Below are 15,106 nucleotides of genomic sequence, written 5' to 3'. Positions count from 1 at the left end.
TTTTCCAAAATATGAATACCTACTATGCTTCCTGCAATGTGTTCCACATACAAAAATACTAAGATCAAATGCTTCTATACCGCTCACTATTCACCAGGCATGGTTTTAATACCTTGCATATGTTAAGTCATTTAATGCTTTGAAAAAAACCCTGTGGGTAAGTAGCACTCCTGTTCCACTTGTGGGGAAAATGAGGCACAGGGTGGTGCAGGCCTTCCGTATTCCCACAGCTCATTAGCAGCGGTCCTGGACCAAGCCTCCGAGTCTGGCCCGTCGACCTTCCCCTTGCCGCCCGCTGACACCCACATTCTTGTTCCCAGATTGGGGAAGAAGCCACACGCGCGAGCTGGCCCCCGGGGCGTTTCCAACCCTCCTGAGAGATCTGCATATTCGAAATACGGGGAATGCCTGAGCCGTAAGGTTAAGGACTAAAGATCACGGGGGACGGAGCTTTGGGGGCCAATGGAAACTGCATTCCTGAGGCTCAGGTTGTTTCGGGGAGCAGGCGTGGGGTTGGGCACTGCAGCGGACTGGGATCCGCGGCCCTGCGCGGCGACCACGGTGCGGACCGCCGCCCGGCTCCGGGCCCTCCCAGGTTCTCCCGCACGGACGAACGTAGGATGCAGGACGCCCGCCCACGCGAGGACGCCGCCCCGCACCACGCCCGCGGGCTCGCGCACCCAGCCGCACCCACGGAGCACGCGCAGGAAGGAGGCCGCGCGGGGCCCACTGCGCACGCGCGCGTCTCGGCCTCGGGGAGCAGGGTAGCAACACGGCCACGCGGACCCGCACCTGCCAATCAGCGCGGCCCGGGGCGGGGCTTCTGGTCCAGGCTCCCCGGTAGGCGGCGGGCGACTTCCGGCAATAAGCCCCCGCTCCGCCGTCAGGTGGGGACCGAGGGCGTCTGCGCTCCGGGCGGGGACTGAGGCGGCGCGCGCTCCAGGTGGGGACGGTGACCACCTCCCCAGCCGTCCCCGCGCCAGGTAGGGTCGGGGGCCCTGGGCGCGCCGGGTGGGGGCGGAGCGGTCCTCGGCCGCACGGCGCGGCCTCCCCTCGGCCGCCGCCCGACCTCGCCGCGCCCTGGCCTCGGGCTCCGCGGGAGCTTTCCTCGGGGGCTGCGCGTCCTCCGACGGTTCCCGGAGCTCCTCCCGCCAGCGTGTCCGTCCCAGTCCCCCCCTCCCCCGCGCGCCCCGAGCCCTCTTCTCCCGGGGACATCTGCCGCCTCCGCCCTGCGGTCCTCGTCCGCGCCCCACCTGCCGCCGGACCCCCCGGTCCTCGTCCGCGCCCCACCTGCTGGCCCGACCCCGGTCCCCCGGTCCTCGGCTGCGGCTCCAGCTTCTCACTCGGTCCCCGTCCTTGGCTTCGGTGTCCTCCGCTTGCCTGGTCCTCGGTCCCCAGTCCCCTCCCCGGTGCCAACTTCTCCCTAAGCCGGTCCCTCGGTTCCCAGTCCTCGTCCGTGGCTCCCGTGTCCTCTCTGTGCCTGGCCCTCGGTCCCCGATACAACATCTTCCCCAAGCCTGGCCGTTGGTCCTCTTCCACAGCTCCAGCATCCTCCCCAAGCCTGGCCAAGGGTCCCCAGTCCTCGTCCGTGGCTCCCGTGTCCTCCCCGTGCCTGGCCCTCGGTCCCCACTCCTCTGTGGCTCCAGCATCTTCCCCAAGCCTGGCCCTTGGTCCTCGTTTATGGCTTCAGCATCCTCGAAGAGCCTGCCTCCCTGCACTGGCAGCTGATGCCTGGGCTCTGCATCCTTCTCTTCACCATAAGTTCGTTTTCACCCTTCTTTCCTGGATTCCACTGCTCTCTGTGGGCCTATTCAAACTCATTTTTGAAAACTCAGGCATCTAAAGAATCCTGTGAAGTCCGCTTTTCTTGCCTCTTCCAAATCTGTATCCTCCAGCCCTAACCAGAAGACACATTTTCTCATTCTTTCGTAAGAATTCATACCCCTCAGATTGCATTTCTCCCTGTTTATTTCCTCGTCTCTGTTTCTTTGCAGCATCTGTGACCATCTCTCAGGCCTCCTTACAGGAAATTTCTGATGGTCAGCCCTCAGTTCACTGCTTCTTGATGTTCTTTCTGGATCAAGTTCCTCCCTACTTAAAAACCATATTCATGTTTGACCCTAAGTTATTCGGAAATCTTGTAAGGATAAGAAAGCAGTAAAAGAGATCGAATGCTTATGAAATTGGGGACCATTCTTTCTTATCACAGAACAATGAAAGTTTTCTCAATTTATATTGAAACATAAGCAATAAGGGGAAAAGAAACTCATTTGCCACCTATTTTTGCTAAACACAAAACTATTATTTACGTTGTAACTTTCTTTTTATCTGGGTGTACTATGCATGGCATTAACGTTAGGTCTACACTTAACTGCTTTTATTGTCTGGAACGTGAACCTAATCATGACTCCAGAGTCCTGGTTACTCAACGTTTCCTGTCGTCTGACTTAAACAGCACAGTACCCATAGCCTTTTAAAATGTATTAGACTATGTTTCCTGGCATGTTTTCCTTAGTGTCTTTTCATTTAGATCAGTCATTAAATTAGACCATATCTGGTGACTTACGTAATGTAAGGTAACACTTTTTGAGAAAACCCACAATTCTATGACCTTTTCTTTTCACAGGGTGCTCACGAATTGCTGTTATAAAAATACAGGGATAGAGCATATGGGCCCTGGACACTTCAGAAATGTGATTCCCAGCTCTGCCAGATGCTGTGCCTCAGTTTCTTCTATAAAATGGAGGATTAAGGCTGTAAAAGGGGGATGGTGACACTTTCTGTCTTTCAGGGCAGTGTGGGGGCTGAGATAGTAAATTGTTCAGAGGAAGCCTAATTCATACTAAGGTCTAATAAGTGTGTGCTAGGATTATCATTAGCTAAGAAGGGTTGCTTGTTGGAGGAAGACATTTCTTGGTTGGTTCTGCGTCTCTTCTCTTGGGAGTTCCCTAGGGCCAGTCAACTTGGAGAAGTCCTGTGCTTCCACCTCATGCCCCCTACAGCAGAGATTAAGGGAAGATCTCTAAGACTTTAGGCCTGGATGCTCTCTGACATCAGTTAGAGTGAAATGTGCATGAAATTGCAATTCGTACCAGGTATTTGCAACTGAGTAGCCGCCCTTTGAGGAGGTGCTCTTCTGTGCTTGATTTTGAAGAGTAAGTTTTGCTTTTATTTTCGTATTTGAAATTTTTCAAAACATATGTGATTTTAATTAAAACATAAAGTTATAGCAATTCAGGTCTTTTAGCAGGACAGATAAATAAATTTCCATAAAAAGTGATGGGTTGTTCATCATTCCAGAAGTGTAGTAATATTTCCAATCTGCAAATTTAGATGCCTCAGGTTGGGAGTATTTTTGAAAATTTGATATCAGGCTTTTCAAATTGGACGTTGTCTTTTTTTCTTCCTTTTCCCTTGATGGCTTTTTGTTATTGTTTGCAGTAACTCTTCTTCCAGAGTCTGCCTTAGTTCGTGAACTGTATAGGATTATACTTTAAAATAAAGCTTCATTGTGATGCAAAGAACATATGTCAAATCTATGGAATCCACATGTCTATAGCGAAACAAATCTTTTCATCTGTGTTGAAGATAAAAACCTTGGAAATTCCTGTTTTTTATTTCCATGGTCCATGGGGCTGGGCTTCGTTCCTTCCAATCCGTATAAATACACACAGCACCTGAACTATCAGGCTAACCATACTCATTTCTCACAGAGGTAGTTGCAAAAGAGTTGATTATATTACTCGAAACACCAAGCTCACTCTTTACAGTGAAAACTTTGCTTAACTGTTCTAGGAGTTGCTTTTGGGGCCTGAATGGAAGTGTCTTAAGTGGTGAGTGGGCGTAGTGGGCATAGTGTTTCTGCGTCATCATGTTTTAGAAAGTCTGTTAGCTGAGGTGTTGGCAGGAAGTTTCTCTTGCCTGAGCTGTGCTGTCTGCCTCCATTCTCCCACTCCATCTACCACACAGGACCTGGCAGGTTATTCTCAGAATAGCACTGCTCCTATCACTACGTTGCCCCAAAACTCTTAATTATTTGGAGAATAAAGTCCAAACAGCTTTGACATTCAAGTTTTCCATGATCTGGCTTCTGGTCACCTTTCCAGCCTGCCTACCAACCTTCCCAAAGATTTCTCTATTTCAGCTAGCCTATTTTGTTTGTTATTCTCAAAGGTGTCACGTGTTTGTTTGCCCATCATTTCTGTGATTGGTATTTTTTTTCCCCTGGTCTCTCCATTTACTTAAGATCTAACTGTGCTTTAAGGCCAAGATGATGCCCTGGTTTTTCTTCAGAGGTCCCAAATGGTCTGCTTTTTACTCTGAATTTCTTTTAGTTATTCTTGCTTTACTGCTCATTCAGTACATACGTATACATTTTTTAAATCTTTTAAATATATTTACGTATATTATTTGTGTGAGTTTTCTTATTTCTGTTATCTATTTTTTCAAAAATTTTAAAATTGTAATTAACATATAATGTAACTTTGCTTTCAGAAGTAGGATTCAGTGATCATCACTTACGTATAACACCCATTGCTCATCACAAGTGCCCTCCTTAATTCCCATCCCCCATCTAGCCCACCACCCTCCACCACGACCCAGCAGTTGCACTACTAGGTATTTACCCAAAGGAAACAAAAATACAGATTTGAAGGGGCACCTGCACCCTGATGTATCTAGCAGTGTTACCCAGGATAGCCAAACTATAAAAACAGCCCAAATGTCCATCGACTGATGAATGGGTAAAGAAGATGTGGCTGTTGTCTTTTTAGTTCTTGGACTAGATAGTACACCTTCAGGGAAGGGACACATAGCATAATAACATGTTTGGTCTGTGTTTGACTGTCATTGGAGTAGTCTATATTTGGTCTGTGCAGCAGTGTTCTGCATGGTTGCCACTTTCTTTAATACAGGTTTTCCTGAATCCATCGTATATGATGCCGAGAGATCATGTTGGCAACTGTCGGAGATGGTCCTCACAGACATTCTTCTCTCGTCTGTGTTTTATGAGACTAAATTACCTTTTAAGCAGCATCTTCTCTGTCATGGTTTGCACTTGCCTTCTTCGGTAGGAGCGCATACTAATGGAGACAGTTTTAGATAATGATGAACTGACCTGACGTGGTAGTAGCTCCTGCATTTTAGGGTGATTGGTAGTTTGAAACAAATCTGTAGGAAGATACTTACAGGGACGCCCGGGCGGCTCAGTGGTTAAGTGTCTGCCTTCGGCTCAGGTCATGGTTCCAGGGTCCTGGGATTGAGCCCCGCATCGGGCTCTCTGCTCAGCGGGAAGCCTGCTTCTCCCTCTCCCACTCCCCCTGCTTGTGCTCACTCTCTCTCTGTCAAATAAATAAAGAAAATCTTAAAAAAAAAAAAGAAAAATTTCGGGACGCCTGGGTGGCTCAGTCGTTAAATGTCTGCCTTCGGCTCAGGTCATGATCCCAGGGTCCTGGGATTGAGCCCCACGTCGGGCTCCCTGCTTGGCGGGGAGCCTGCTTCTCCCTCTCCCTCTGTTGCTCCCCCTGCTTGTGCTCTCTCACTTTCTCTCTCTCTGTCTCAAATAAATATCTTTAAAAAAAAGATGATACTTACAAAAATAGTGCTGAGATTTAAATAATGATTTTAAGTATCTTCTAAAATAAGAATTTGAGTGAAAATGTGACTGTTAAAGATGTTTTTCCTGGAAAACAAGTTGCGTTAAGGAAGGGAGCACTTAGAGTTGACCCAGGAATACTGTTGAAGACTTAGAATTTCCTTCTAATTTTTTTGTCTCAGATTCTAAGCCAGTATAAATGTCTACCTAATAGCCTGTTTTTTTGTTAGTTGTAATAAATATAGTTGGGAGATTATATTTGAAAACTTCTTTCTCTCAGGTACTCTGTTAGGAATACTCCACATTAGCGAAATGCTCCAAGTCTACTTCGGATGTGAGATTAATATAACACATTTTTGAAACTATTTTTGGTTGAGTTATCTGCTACTTTTTTGTGGCTCAATCCAATATATACTTGTCAATTCTTACTGTGCTAGCTTGTTAATAAGTATTTTCCTCTCTGTCAATCATTCCTTTCTTAAAATACATTCTTCTTTTGACTTCCTACTCCCTTCCTCCTACCTCTTTGGCTCTTCCTTTTCAGTTCCCTTTCTTGGCTCCTATTTATCGCTGTGCCTCAAATGTCCTCGTCCCTTAGAGTTTTTCCCTAGCCTCCATGTGTTCTCTCTTGTGGTATCATTCCTATGGGTTTGGCTTCTGCCTTAATGCTGATGAGTTTCCTGTCCTGTCCTCCAGCCTTCCTCTCTCTCCTGAGCGATGGATCTGTATATGCATTCATTCGTGCAGTGTTTATCGAGCTCCCTTGTGTACTCCCATTGCCCACAGATACTCCTATTTAATTGGGGTGAAGCTAAACACTGTATTTTCTAAAAGTTTCCAAGACAGTAATGTTAACGTACAGCAAGGGTTGAGAACCACTGACCGAGAGGCAATGGAAGAGCTAGTATTTGAGGTCTTGCTCTCAACAAATTGCAAGCGTCATGAAAGTAATAATATCTGTGTCATCATTTTTTTTTTTTTTAAAGATTTTATTTACTTATTTGACAGAGAGAGAGATAGTGAGAGCAGGAACACAAGCAGGGGGAGTGGGAGAGGGAGAAGCAGGCTTCCTGCCAAGCAGGGAGCACAATGCGGGACTCGATCCCAGGACCCTGGGATCATGACCTGAGCCGAAGGCAGACGCTTAACGACTGAGCCACCCAGGCGCCCTGTGTCATCATTTTTTAAGGTCATAATTTTTACACCTGGATTGTTCCACGTGGATTCCAGGATAGTGCCTATCGCCATGGGTTCAGCAAATCTAACAGGCTTGTCCAAAATTGAATCAACATCTCTAGGTGCCAGAAGCTAAACCTGGCTATCTTTGGTTTCCCCTCACACATCCAGCCTTTCTGGCACATTGCGCCTGCCCCATGGGCCTTTCCCTGGGATAGCTGAGCACATAGCAGCTGGCTGCCTTGGAGTCCGTGAGAGAGCCAGACAGACAGCATGCAAGACGGAAGTCCTTGACTGCTCTTGAACTCTGCCTCCTGAATGCTTCTGGAATCTCTCTCCTCCAATGCAGCCACACTTTGACCTTCTGGTGGCCAGTGTTCGGTAGCCGCCGTCCTAATTCCTCCTCCCTCCGGTGCCACCCCTGCCCTGGGCAGCTCTGGCTTCCATCCTCACAGCGTGACCCCGAGGTTTTTGTAAAGCTTGAATCTCGTCGAATCCTTCACTTGCTGAAGTTCCGCTCTGGCCCCCTTGCTGCCCTCAGAGGAAAGTCCAGTCCTTTGACTTGATCCCTTCCCGTTCTCACTTGTCACCACCCCCTACGCCCAGTCTCACACCATGAGCTTCATCCAAACTGAAGAACGTACAGTGCTCACCAGGAATATGTTTCATGTTCCATTGCTTCTAATTTCTGGTGCAGAGCGTTTTCTCTGGTGTACCACTCCCTGTTCTTCCTCAGTCCCTGACTCCTGCTGGCTCTGCAGGTACAAGCTGAGGTGGTGCCTCTGGTGAGCCTGTCCTGACGTACGCCGTGTCGGGTTAGTCGGTCCACCGGCGCATGTCCTTCTTGCTGTGACGGTATGACCGAGGTGCTGTGTTACCATCAGTCTCTCCTGAGCATGTAGGCTATATGGAGGCATTAACTTTAGTCTTTAAAATTAAGGAATAAGTGAAAGGAAACCTGTTAATTGTACATACATTTTTTAAAGTAAATTACTTCTGGGCCACCTGGTGGCTCAGTCATTAAGCGTCTGCCTTCGGCTCAGGTCATGATCCCAGGGTCCTGGGATGGAGCCCCGCGTCGGGCTCTCTGCTCAGCGGGGAGCCTGCTTCTCCCTCCCCCACTCCCCCTTCTTGTGTTCCCTCTCTCGCTGTCTCTGTCAAATAAATAAAATCTTAAAAAAAAAGGGGGGGGCCTGGGTGGCTCAGTCGTTAAGCGTCTGCCTTCGGCTCAGGTCATGATCCCAAGGTCCTGGGATCGAGCCCCGCGTCGGGCTCCCTGCCTGGCGGGAGGCCTGCTCCTCCCTCTCCCGCTCCCCCTGCTTGTGTTCCCGCTCTCGCTGTCTCTCTCTCTCTCTGTCAATTAAATAAAAAAATAAAATCTTTAAAAAAAATAAAGTACTTCTTTTACAGGAGAACTATGCCATTTTTGGGTCAGGACTGGAGATCTCCTGGATGGAGCTGGATTAAGACAGAAGATGGCTGGAAGAGATGTGAATCCTGGAGTCGGGACCTGGAAAGAGAGACTAACCCGCGTACTATCAGTCACAGCATGTAAGTTACAGCCACACAGAGCCCCGTCCTTTGCCTGCTGCACATGTATGGTGAAGTCCCCACAGAGCGCCATAACTTGTCATTGGCTGAGTTTGCCCATATGCAAGGCTGATGAGAAGTCACATGTTATTTAGCTGAAGACTGAGCCTAGTAGATGGTCTGGAACCTTCCCATAGGTTTTACTTTCTTCTATTGAAGACATTTAATCCTTCCAGTAAGCTGAGAAAAAGGGATTACGTTAACCCCATATTATAGCTGAGGAACCTCAGGATATCGAGAATCGGTTTTGGCAGCATCTGTCTGAGACCTTGCACAGGATAAATGCGCTTTTCTCCCCTGGAAGCCTGAGCTGCTGTAGGGACTGTGCTCAGGATGGAAGGACATTCTGTGTGGTTGCCGTGCTGAGTGTAGCCTCCTCTGCACAGTCCCGAGGTGGGGCATCGCCCACGGCATCTGCGTCCCGGTCAGTAGGGTAGAAGCGGAGGGGATGTGATTGCGCTTGCACACCCCTCATCGGCGAGAGCACTAACTGCAGAGGAGGCTGGGGGCTTTCCCTGTCGTGTAGCCGTGCATCCAGATGACAGAGACTGCACGGACTCGGAAGCCTGGCATGCTGAGTGGCAGTCTGTATCACAGTGGTGCTTGTGGGGAGATCTCAGGCCCTCCTCCTTCAGTGTTACGGGTCAAGTAGGTGATTTTGGTCTGTGTTTTTATTTGGCATTTGCATAATTATCAACTGTATTTTTAACTGACAGACAATCTGATTTTTTTTATCATTTTATTATAGTTTTTCATCATGATAAGTGTACTTTTCAATCCCTATCACCTGTTTCCCCCATCTCCCCACCACCTCTGGTGAGCAGCAGTGTATCTCTGTTGTTAGGAGTCTGTTGCTGGGTTTGTCTCTCTCTTTTTTTATCCCCCCTTTGCTCATTTGTTTTGTTTCTTAAATTCCACATGTAAGTGAGATTTTATGGTATTTGTCTTTCTCTGACTGATTTCGCTTAGGATTATACTTTCTAGCTCCATCCACATCACTGCAAATGGCAAGATTTCATCCTTTCTGATGGCTGCATAATATTCCATTGTGTATATGGACCACATCGTCTTTATCCATTCATCTGTTGAAGGGCATCCCGGCTCTTTCCACAGTTTGGCTATTGTGGACATTGCTGCTATGAACATTGGGGTGCATATAACCCTTCTTTTCACTACATCTGTGTCTTTGGGGTAAATACCCAGTAGTGCAATTGCTGGATCGTATGGTAGCTCTATTTTCAACTTTCTGAGGCACCTCCATACTGTTTTCCAGAGTGGCTGCACCAGCTTGCATTCCCACCAACGGTGTAGGAGGGTTCCCCTTTCTCCGCATCCCTGCCAACATCTGTCGTTTCCTGACTTGTTAATTTTAGCCATTCTGACTGGTGTGAGGTGGTATCTCATTGAGGTTTTGATTTGGATTTCCCTGATGCCGAGCGATGTTGAGCACTTTTTCATGTGTCTGTTGACCATTTGTATGTCTTCTTTGGAGAAATGTCTGTTCATTCTGCCCATTTTTTTTTTTTAAAGACTTATTTATTTTAGAGAGCGAGCACATGAGTGCGTGTGTGGGGGGGTGCAGAGGGAGAAAATCTCACACAGACCTCCTGCTGAGCACAGAGCCCAACATGGGGCTCCATCCCACGACCCTGAGATCATGGTCTGAGCTGAAACCAAGAGTCGGACGCGTAACAGACTGCACCACTCAGGGGCCCCATTCTGCTCACTTTTTAGTTGGATAATTTGTTTTTTGGGTGTTGAGTTTGATAAGTTCTTTATAGATTTTGGATACTAGCCCTTTATTTGATGTGTCATTTATAAATATCTTCTCCCATCTGTAGGCTGCCTTTTAGTTTTGCTGATTATTTCCTTCTCTGTGTGGAAGCTTTTTATTTTGATATAGTCCCAATAGTTTATTTTTGCTTCAGGCCACATGATTTTCTGACAGAAATTTTGTAGCTTTAGACTAGAGATTGGTTTTTGCAGTATTTGAAGCAGAAATTCATTTATATTTCAGATCATAATAAAGATAACATGTTATATTTATTGAACTTATATTGGGGCATTTCTCTGCCATTCTGAATTTTATTCAATATTCATGGCTTAAATTTTATATAAGATTGGTAATTATATACGCTACTAGTCTTAGATAACGTTACATGGCTGTGAATTTTCAAAGTTACTTTTTATCCTACAGTTTTCATAGCAAATTATTTAAATTTGAGCTTGGTTGAATACATCTAGAAATGTTGGTGTCTGCATGGACTCCCAGTGATGACTGTGAATTGTGGAGGAGCCTGCGGTCACCACTCCAGGGTGGGTCAACAGGCTGTGATGTGTCAGACGGAGGAAGCTATAATGTGGGAAACCTGCCACTCCTCCTACACTAAGGAATTTGCATGATTGTGGGTTTTTTCCTCATGCATTTTTTCCCCTTCATCCCACACATTTTAAACATCTAAGAATTAAATGTCTTCTGTATACACATAGAATTAGAGAATACAGTCAGACCCATTTTCTTTGCATGACAAACTCCATGTCCGTCTGTCTCCTTTCCCCTCTCCTGCTCCCATTCAGACTGCTTTCAGAGTCCTCTGAAGTAGCGGGCTTTGCTGACAGGCGCTTCTCCACGTGTGGTGAAAAATACCCGTGTGCCCTTACTGACACAGTGATCTTGCCGGAACCGTGGGCCACCCGCCAGTGGGCGAAGCAAAGGCAGAGTTAGTTAACACTCCTTTACGACGTCCGGTTGCCTTGAAAACCTAGTAGCCTCTTTTTCCCTACTCTACCTTTTTTCTTTGTCTTTCTCCTTCTTTTTCCTCTTTCCACAAAAATACATATCCAAACCTATGGGCAGAGGCCATGAATGACCCAGAACTGCAGCAAATGTCTGATATTTTTCTTTCCCGGGAAGAAAAAGCAATTTAATTTTGAACCTAAAATTTGATAAAGAAAATAAAACTATAGATAACCACCATTTCAGATTGCTGTATAAAATGACCTGCTCTTCACCTGAATGTCTTTGAGAAATAGCACTCCCAATTCTTTGGTTTAGGGTACGCGTTCTGAAACTAGGAAAATTGTCGTAAAAATCATTTAGGCAATCAAGATTCTAACCAACTTTGTTAATTTTTTTTTTTTTTAATGGGCATGAAAATAGAAGACCTTTAAATATCCCCCTATTCTCTTTTCACCTCATTTTAGGATTAAAAGTTCGGAGGATAAAGGTAAGAAATCACACAGTTGAGCATGATCAGTTCAGGGGTAACCAGTCCATTCACACTTTGAATCCTGATTAAGCTGCTTTTTGAAGCAACATTCATGATGTTACGGAGGTAAATGGTGATGGAGCAAATACTAACCCCTATTCTGCGTCCTCTGTTCTTCATGTGAAAGATGTGTAGTTACCACGTCTCGTACTGCAGAGCACAGTGTGATGTCCTGGGATCCATCTTGCACCCCTTCTGAGGAGGTTTGCTCACTAAGCTGTGGATGCCCGATACAAGGTAGATCCTTTGGGCTACACGTTGACGAGAGGACAACCAGTTCGGGATTCTAGCAGACGCAGACTGGTGAGGGATGGTGAGTGTGTGTCCATTGCAGCGTCCATGCAGCTGGGTGGTGGGGAGGGGCAGAATCAGCAAGAGAATAGCTAACAGAGTGGACAAGGAGAAGGGGGACCCCGGCCCCCAAACAGACCTTGAGGTCTTGCCTTGGGGAGAACCGTACATAGTAATAATGTGGCTGGATCTCTCTATCAGGGTGTGGTTGGCACCCAGTTTTATGTCTGATGACAGATCTTGTATGATTTTTGCAAAGGGAGGGCATTGAAGAGGAGCATGTGGATACTGCGTGTCTTTGAGAATTCATAGCCTTCCCCATCAGATTGCGCTGTTGTTAGTAACTCGAGGCTCGGAGGAGGCCGTAGATGGAAGGCACTCCTCGTCCTGGGAGGCTGAAGTGTGATAGAGGGGGTGTGCTCAGCTCTGCCTTAATGGTGACATTTCTAGGGTTTTCTCCCTTTGCGATTAGTTTATTAAACCTTTTCATTGCATTATTTTTATTGACCTCTCTCCTTAACTATTGTTTCCAATCCACGTTTGAGTATTTTTTTTTAAAGATTTGTTTATTTGAGAGCAAGAGAGAGCACGAGCAGAGGCAGAGGGAGAGAGAGAAGCAGACTCGGTGCTGAGTGCAGAGCCTGATGTGGGGCTTGAACTCACAACCCTGAGATCATGACCTGAACTGAAATCAAGAGTTGGATGCTGTTCTGACTCTGTCCCCCAGGCGCCCCCCAAGTTTGAGTGTTTTAAGGCTAATTTTGGTCATTTGGTTCTCAGTGGGTGGAGCAATGGAAGGCATTGTAAATTCGGGGCTCCACAGAAAGTATCGTCAACTTTAATAGTTCCCAGGACATTCGAAGGCAGTTGAGTTCTTTAAAAGCATTTTTAAGTGGTGGGTGTCCCCAAGGAAAAAGGAAAGAGGCTGTATTTTTGGTTCCCTTACGAGAATGCAGAACGGGTCTCTGATCATGATGGAGAGGACTTGTGAGATCATCTGGCCCTTGAAGTAAGAGCTGCTCTCAGCCACAGCGCCTGGGTGAGGAGACGCTCCTGTGCCCCTTTCTGTAGTCAGAGAAGCACCCCCGTCATTTCGGTGTTTTTCCCTGAGGATCTTTATTGGGACAGCCTTCCTTAGGTTGTTTCTTCAGTGGCTGGAAAGAAAAACGTAAACATAAGTGAGCTTCAGTGTCAGCCTCAGCGATGAGTGTTTCAGGCAGTATTTGTTGGTCCTGCTTTTTTGAGCAATGATTTCATGTGGGTTGTGAATGCCGGTCTCTGACTTTGTTTTCATATTGCATTTTTTGTCAGTTATAAAGCAAGGACAATACAGTCCTGTAGAATGCAATGTGAAAAGCCAGAGTTCTTTTCTGTAGCCCTCGTCCTCTTCTGCGTAGGTAACCAGCCGCAGCGCTGCTGTGTTTTGTCTGGATGTCTGAGGGCATCGCTGACATTTTCTGCAGCCGAGACTGCTTCTCAGCCAGTATGATTTCAGTGTCTGTCCGGGCACTCACACAGCCTGGCCACTCAGGGGACCCCTCCTTCCTGGGCCTTCTTCTCTTCTCCATCGGAGGCCCGTCCCCACAGTCCAAAACTGTGAATGTCGGCATCCCAGTCTTGAAACAGTGATTTCTACTGACCTGTTTTCCTGTCCTGCCCGCGCTCTCTCCCCTCATGTCTCTTTGTCCAGCTTATATTCCGTGACCCATTGTTTCAGTGATGCTCTTGCCGATACCCTAAACTTCCATTCTTTTTTTTTAATTTTTTTAATAGACCCCCTTAGCAAATGCTTACCCCTAAATGAACCAACAGTGAGCAGCTAGGCAGGGGAAGAGGGAGAGTCCCCCCCCAGGGTGCACCCGGGGCCACTGTGAGTTCACTCCTCCGGCCCTCCCCCCCATCAGCTCATTCAGCCCCTTGCTCGTGCCCTGGTTTCTTGAGCTGCTCATCTCCTCGTTCTTCCACTGACTCGGGAGACTCGTGCTCACTGACCCTCTGCTCTGTGCCCGATGGGCTGCCAGCACCGTGTAAGCAGCCCGGTGAGGGCTCCGGCAGAGCTCCTTCCTTCTCCCCTGACTTCCGAGTCTCCTGAGGGCAACCAGAGCTCATGCCGCCCCGGGGAATCTGAGGACAACACGCTTGTTCTCAGAATCCTGAAGCTCTGCTCCTTTTATGCAGCACACTTCAGGTGTCGGAGTCAAAGACTGGTAGATTTTTATTAACTCCCCCATTGCCAACAGAGCCGTGTTAGCCCTCCTAGCCCCAGCGCGCCTACACCGTGGCCGGACACCTCACCGTGAGGGCGGGGGAGTGACTTGCCTGCAGGCAGGAAGGACGCTGCTGCCGTCGCGTCCCCTCCAGAAAGAGCTGCTTGGGAGCAGTGCACCTGAGTCTACCTCTGCCCCTTGGACGCGTGGACGGATCCCTCCATGAGCCGGACCCGAGAGGTGCCAGGTTCTTATTTCACGTGCTCTTATACCCACTCAGCACACGAGGTGTTCTCTGCGCCAGGATGCAGCAGAACATGGAAACCCAAAACCCAAGCCCCAACGGAGCTTTCATTTTGGTGCGACAGACAGAAGGTGGACAAAATGAGTGCAGTGTGTGGCTCCTTCCACGTAACGAGTGCTGCGAGGGGGAAGAGCCGGTGTGGGAGGCAAGAACGTCGAGGGAGAGGAGCGGGTACGCGGAAATGTGGACGGGGGGCTCCCTGAGGAAGGGGTCCGTTGAGAGGAGGCTCCCGGGGGGCAGCAGGACACCAGATGCTGGAGTGAGCCAGGGCCAGTCACGGGGACACTCTTCCTGTGCTGTGGGGACGTGGGCTTCTCCCCAAGGGAGGTGGCAGTCACAGGTGCTCCGCAGAGAGGAACTTAGTTCAGGTCAGGCTTCCACAGGCTCCTTCTACCCACTGGGTTAGAAATGGGCTGCAGGGAAGCAAGGGCAGAGCAGAGACTCACGGTAATCCCCGTGGCGTGTGGAGGATGGAGGTGTTGGGGGAGGTGACCAGGTGCAGGTTCTGGGCGTGTGTGTTGCAGCTGGCACTCCCAGGGCTGGCTGAGAGGATGAGCAGTGTGTGCGCTGGCAGGGAGGAGGCGAGCGGGGAGCACTGGGGGGATGGGGTTCTCTTGTTCCATGTGCACAAGGCTCTGCAGAGTCGGTTCCCAGGGATGGGGGTCCAGGGTGCAGG

General features: G+C 48.3%; 1 long non-coding RNA gene across 1 annotated transcript; it reads left to right on the top strand.

The window, feature by feature from the left end:
* The first annotated feature begins 808 nt into the window (after positions 1–808).
* On the top strand, positions 809–9,433 carry LOC145717601 (uncharacterized). Its single transcript, XR_014140933.1, has 2 exons — positions 809–983; positions 8,180–9,433. It is a non-coding gene; the product is annotated as an uncharacterized LOC145717601 (long non-coding RNA).
* Positions 9,434–15,106: the final 5,673 nt, after the last annotated feature.

Source organism: Leptonychotes weddellii, chromosome 2, assembly GCF_054177405.1.
Source record: "Leptonychotes weddellii isolate Sample4059 chromosome 2, ASM5417740v2, whole genome shotgun sequence".
NCBI lineage: Eukaryota > Metazoa > Chordata > Mammalia > Carnivora > Phocidae > Leptonychotes > Leptonychotes weddellii.
Note: the sequence above shows the minus strand (reverse complement) of the source record. Positions and strands in the feature narration are given on the sequence as shown.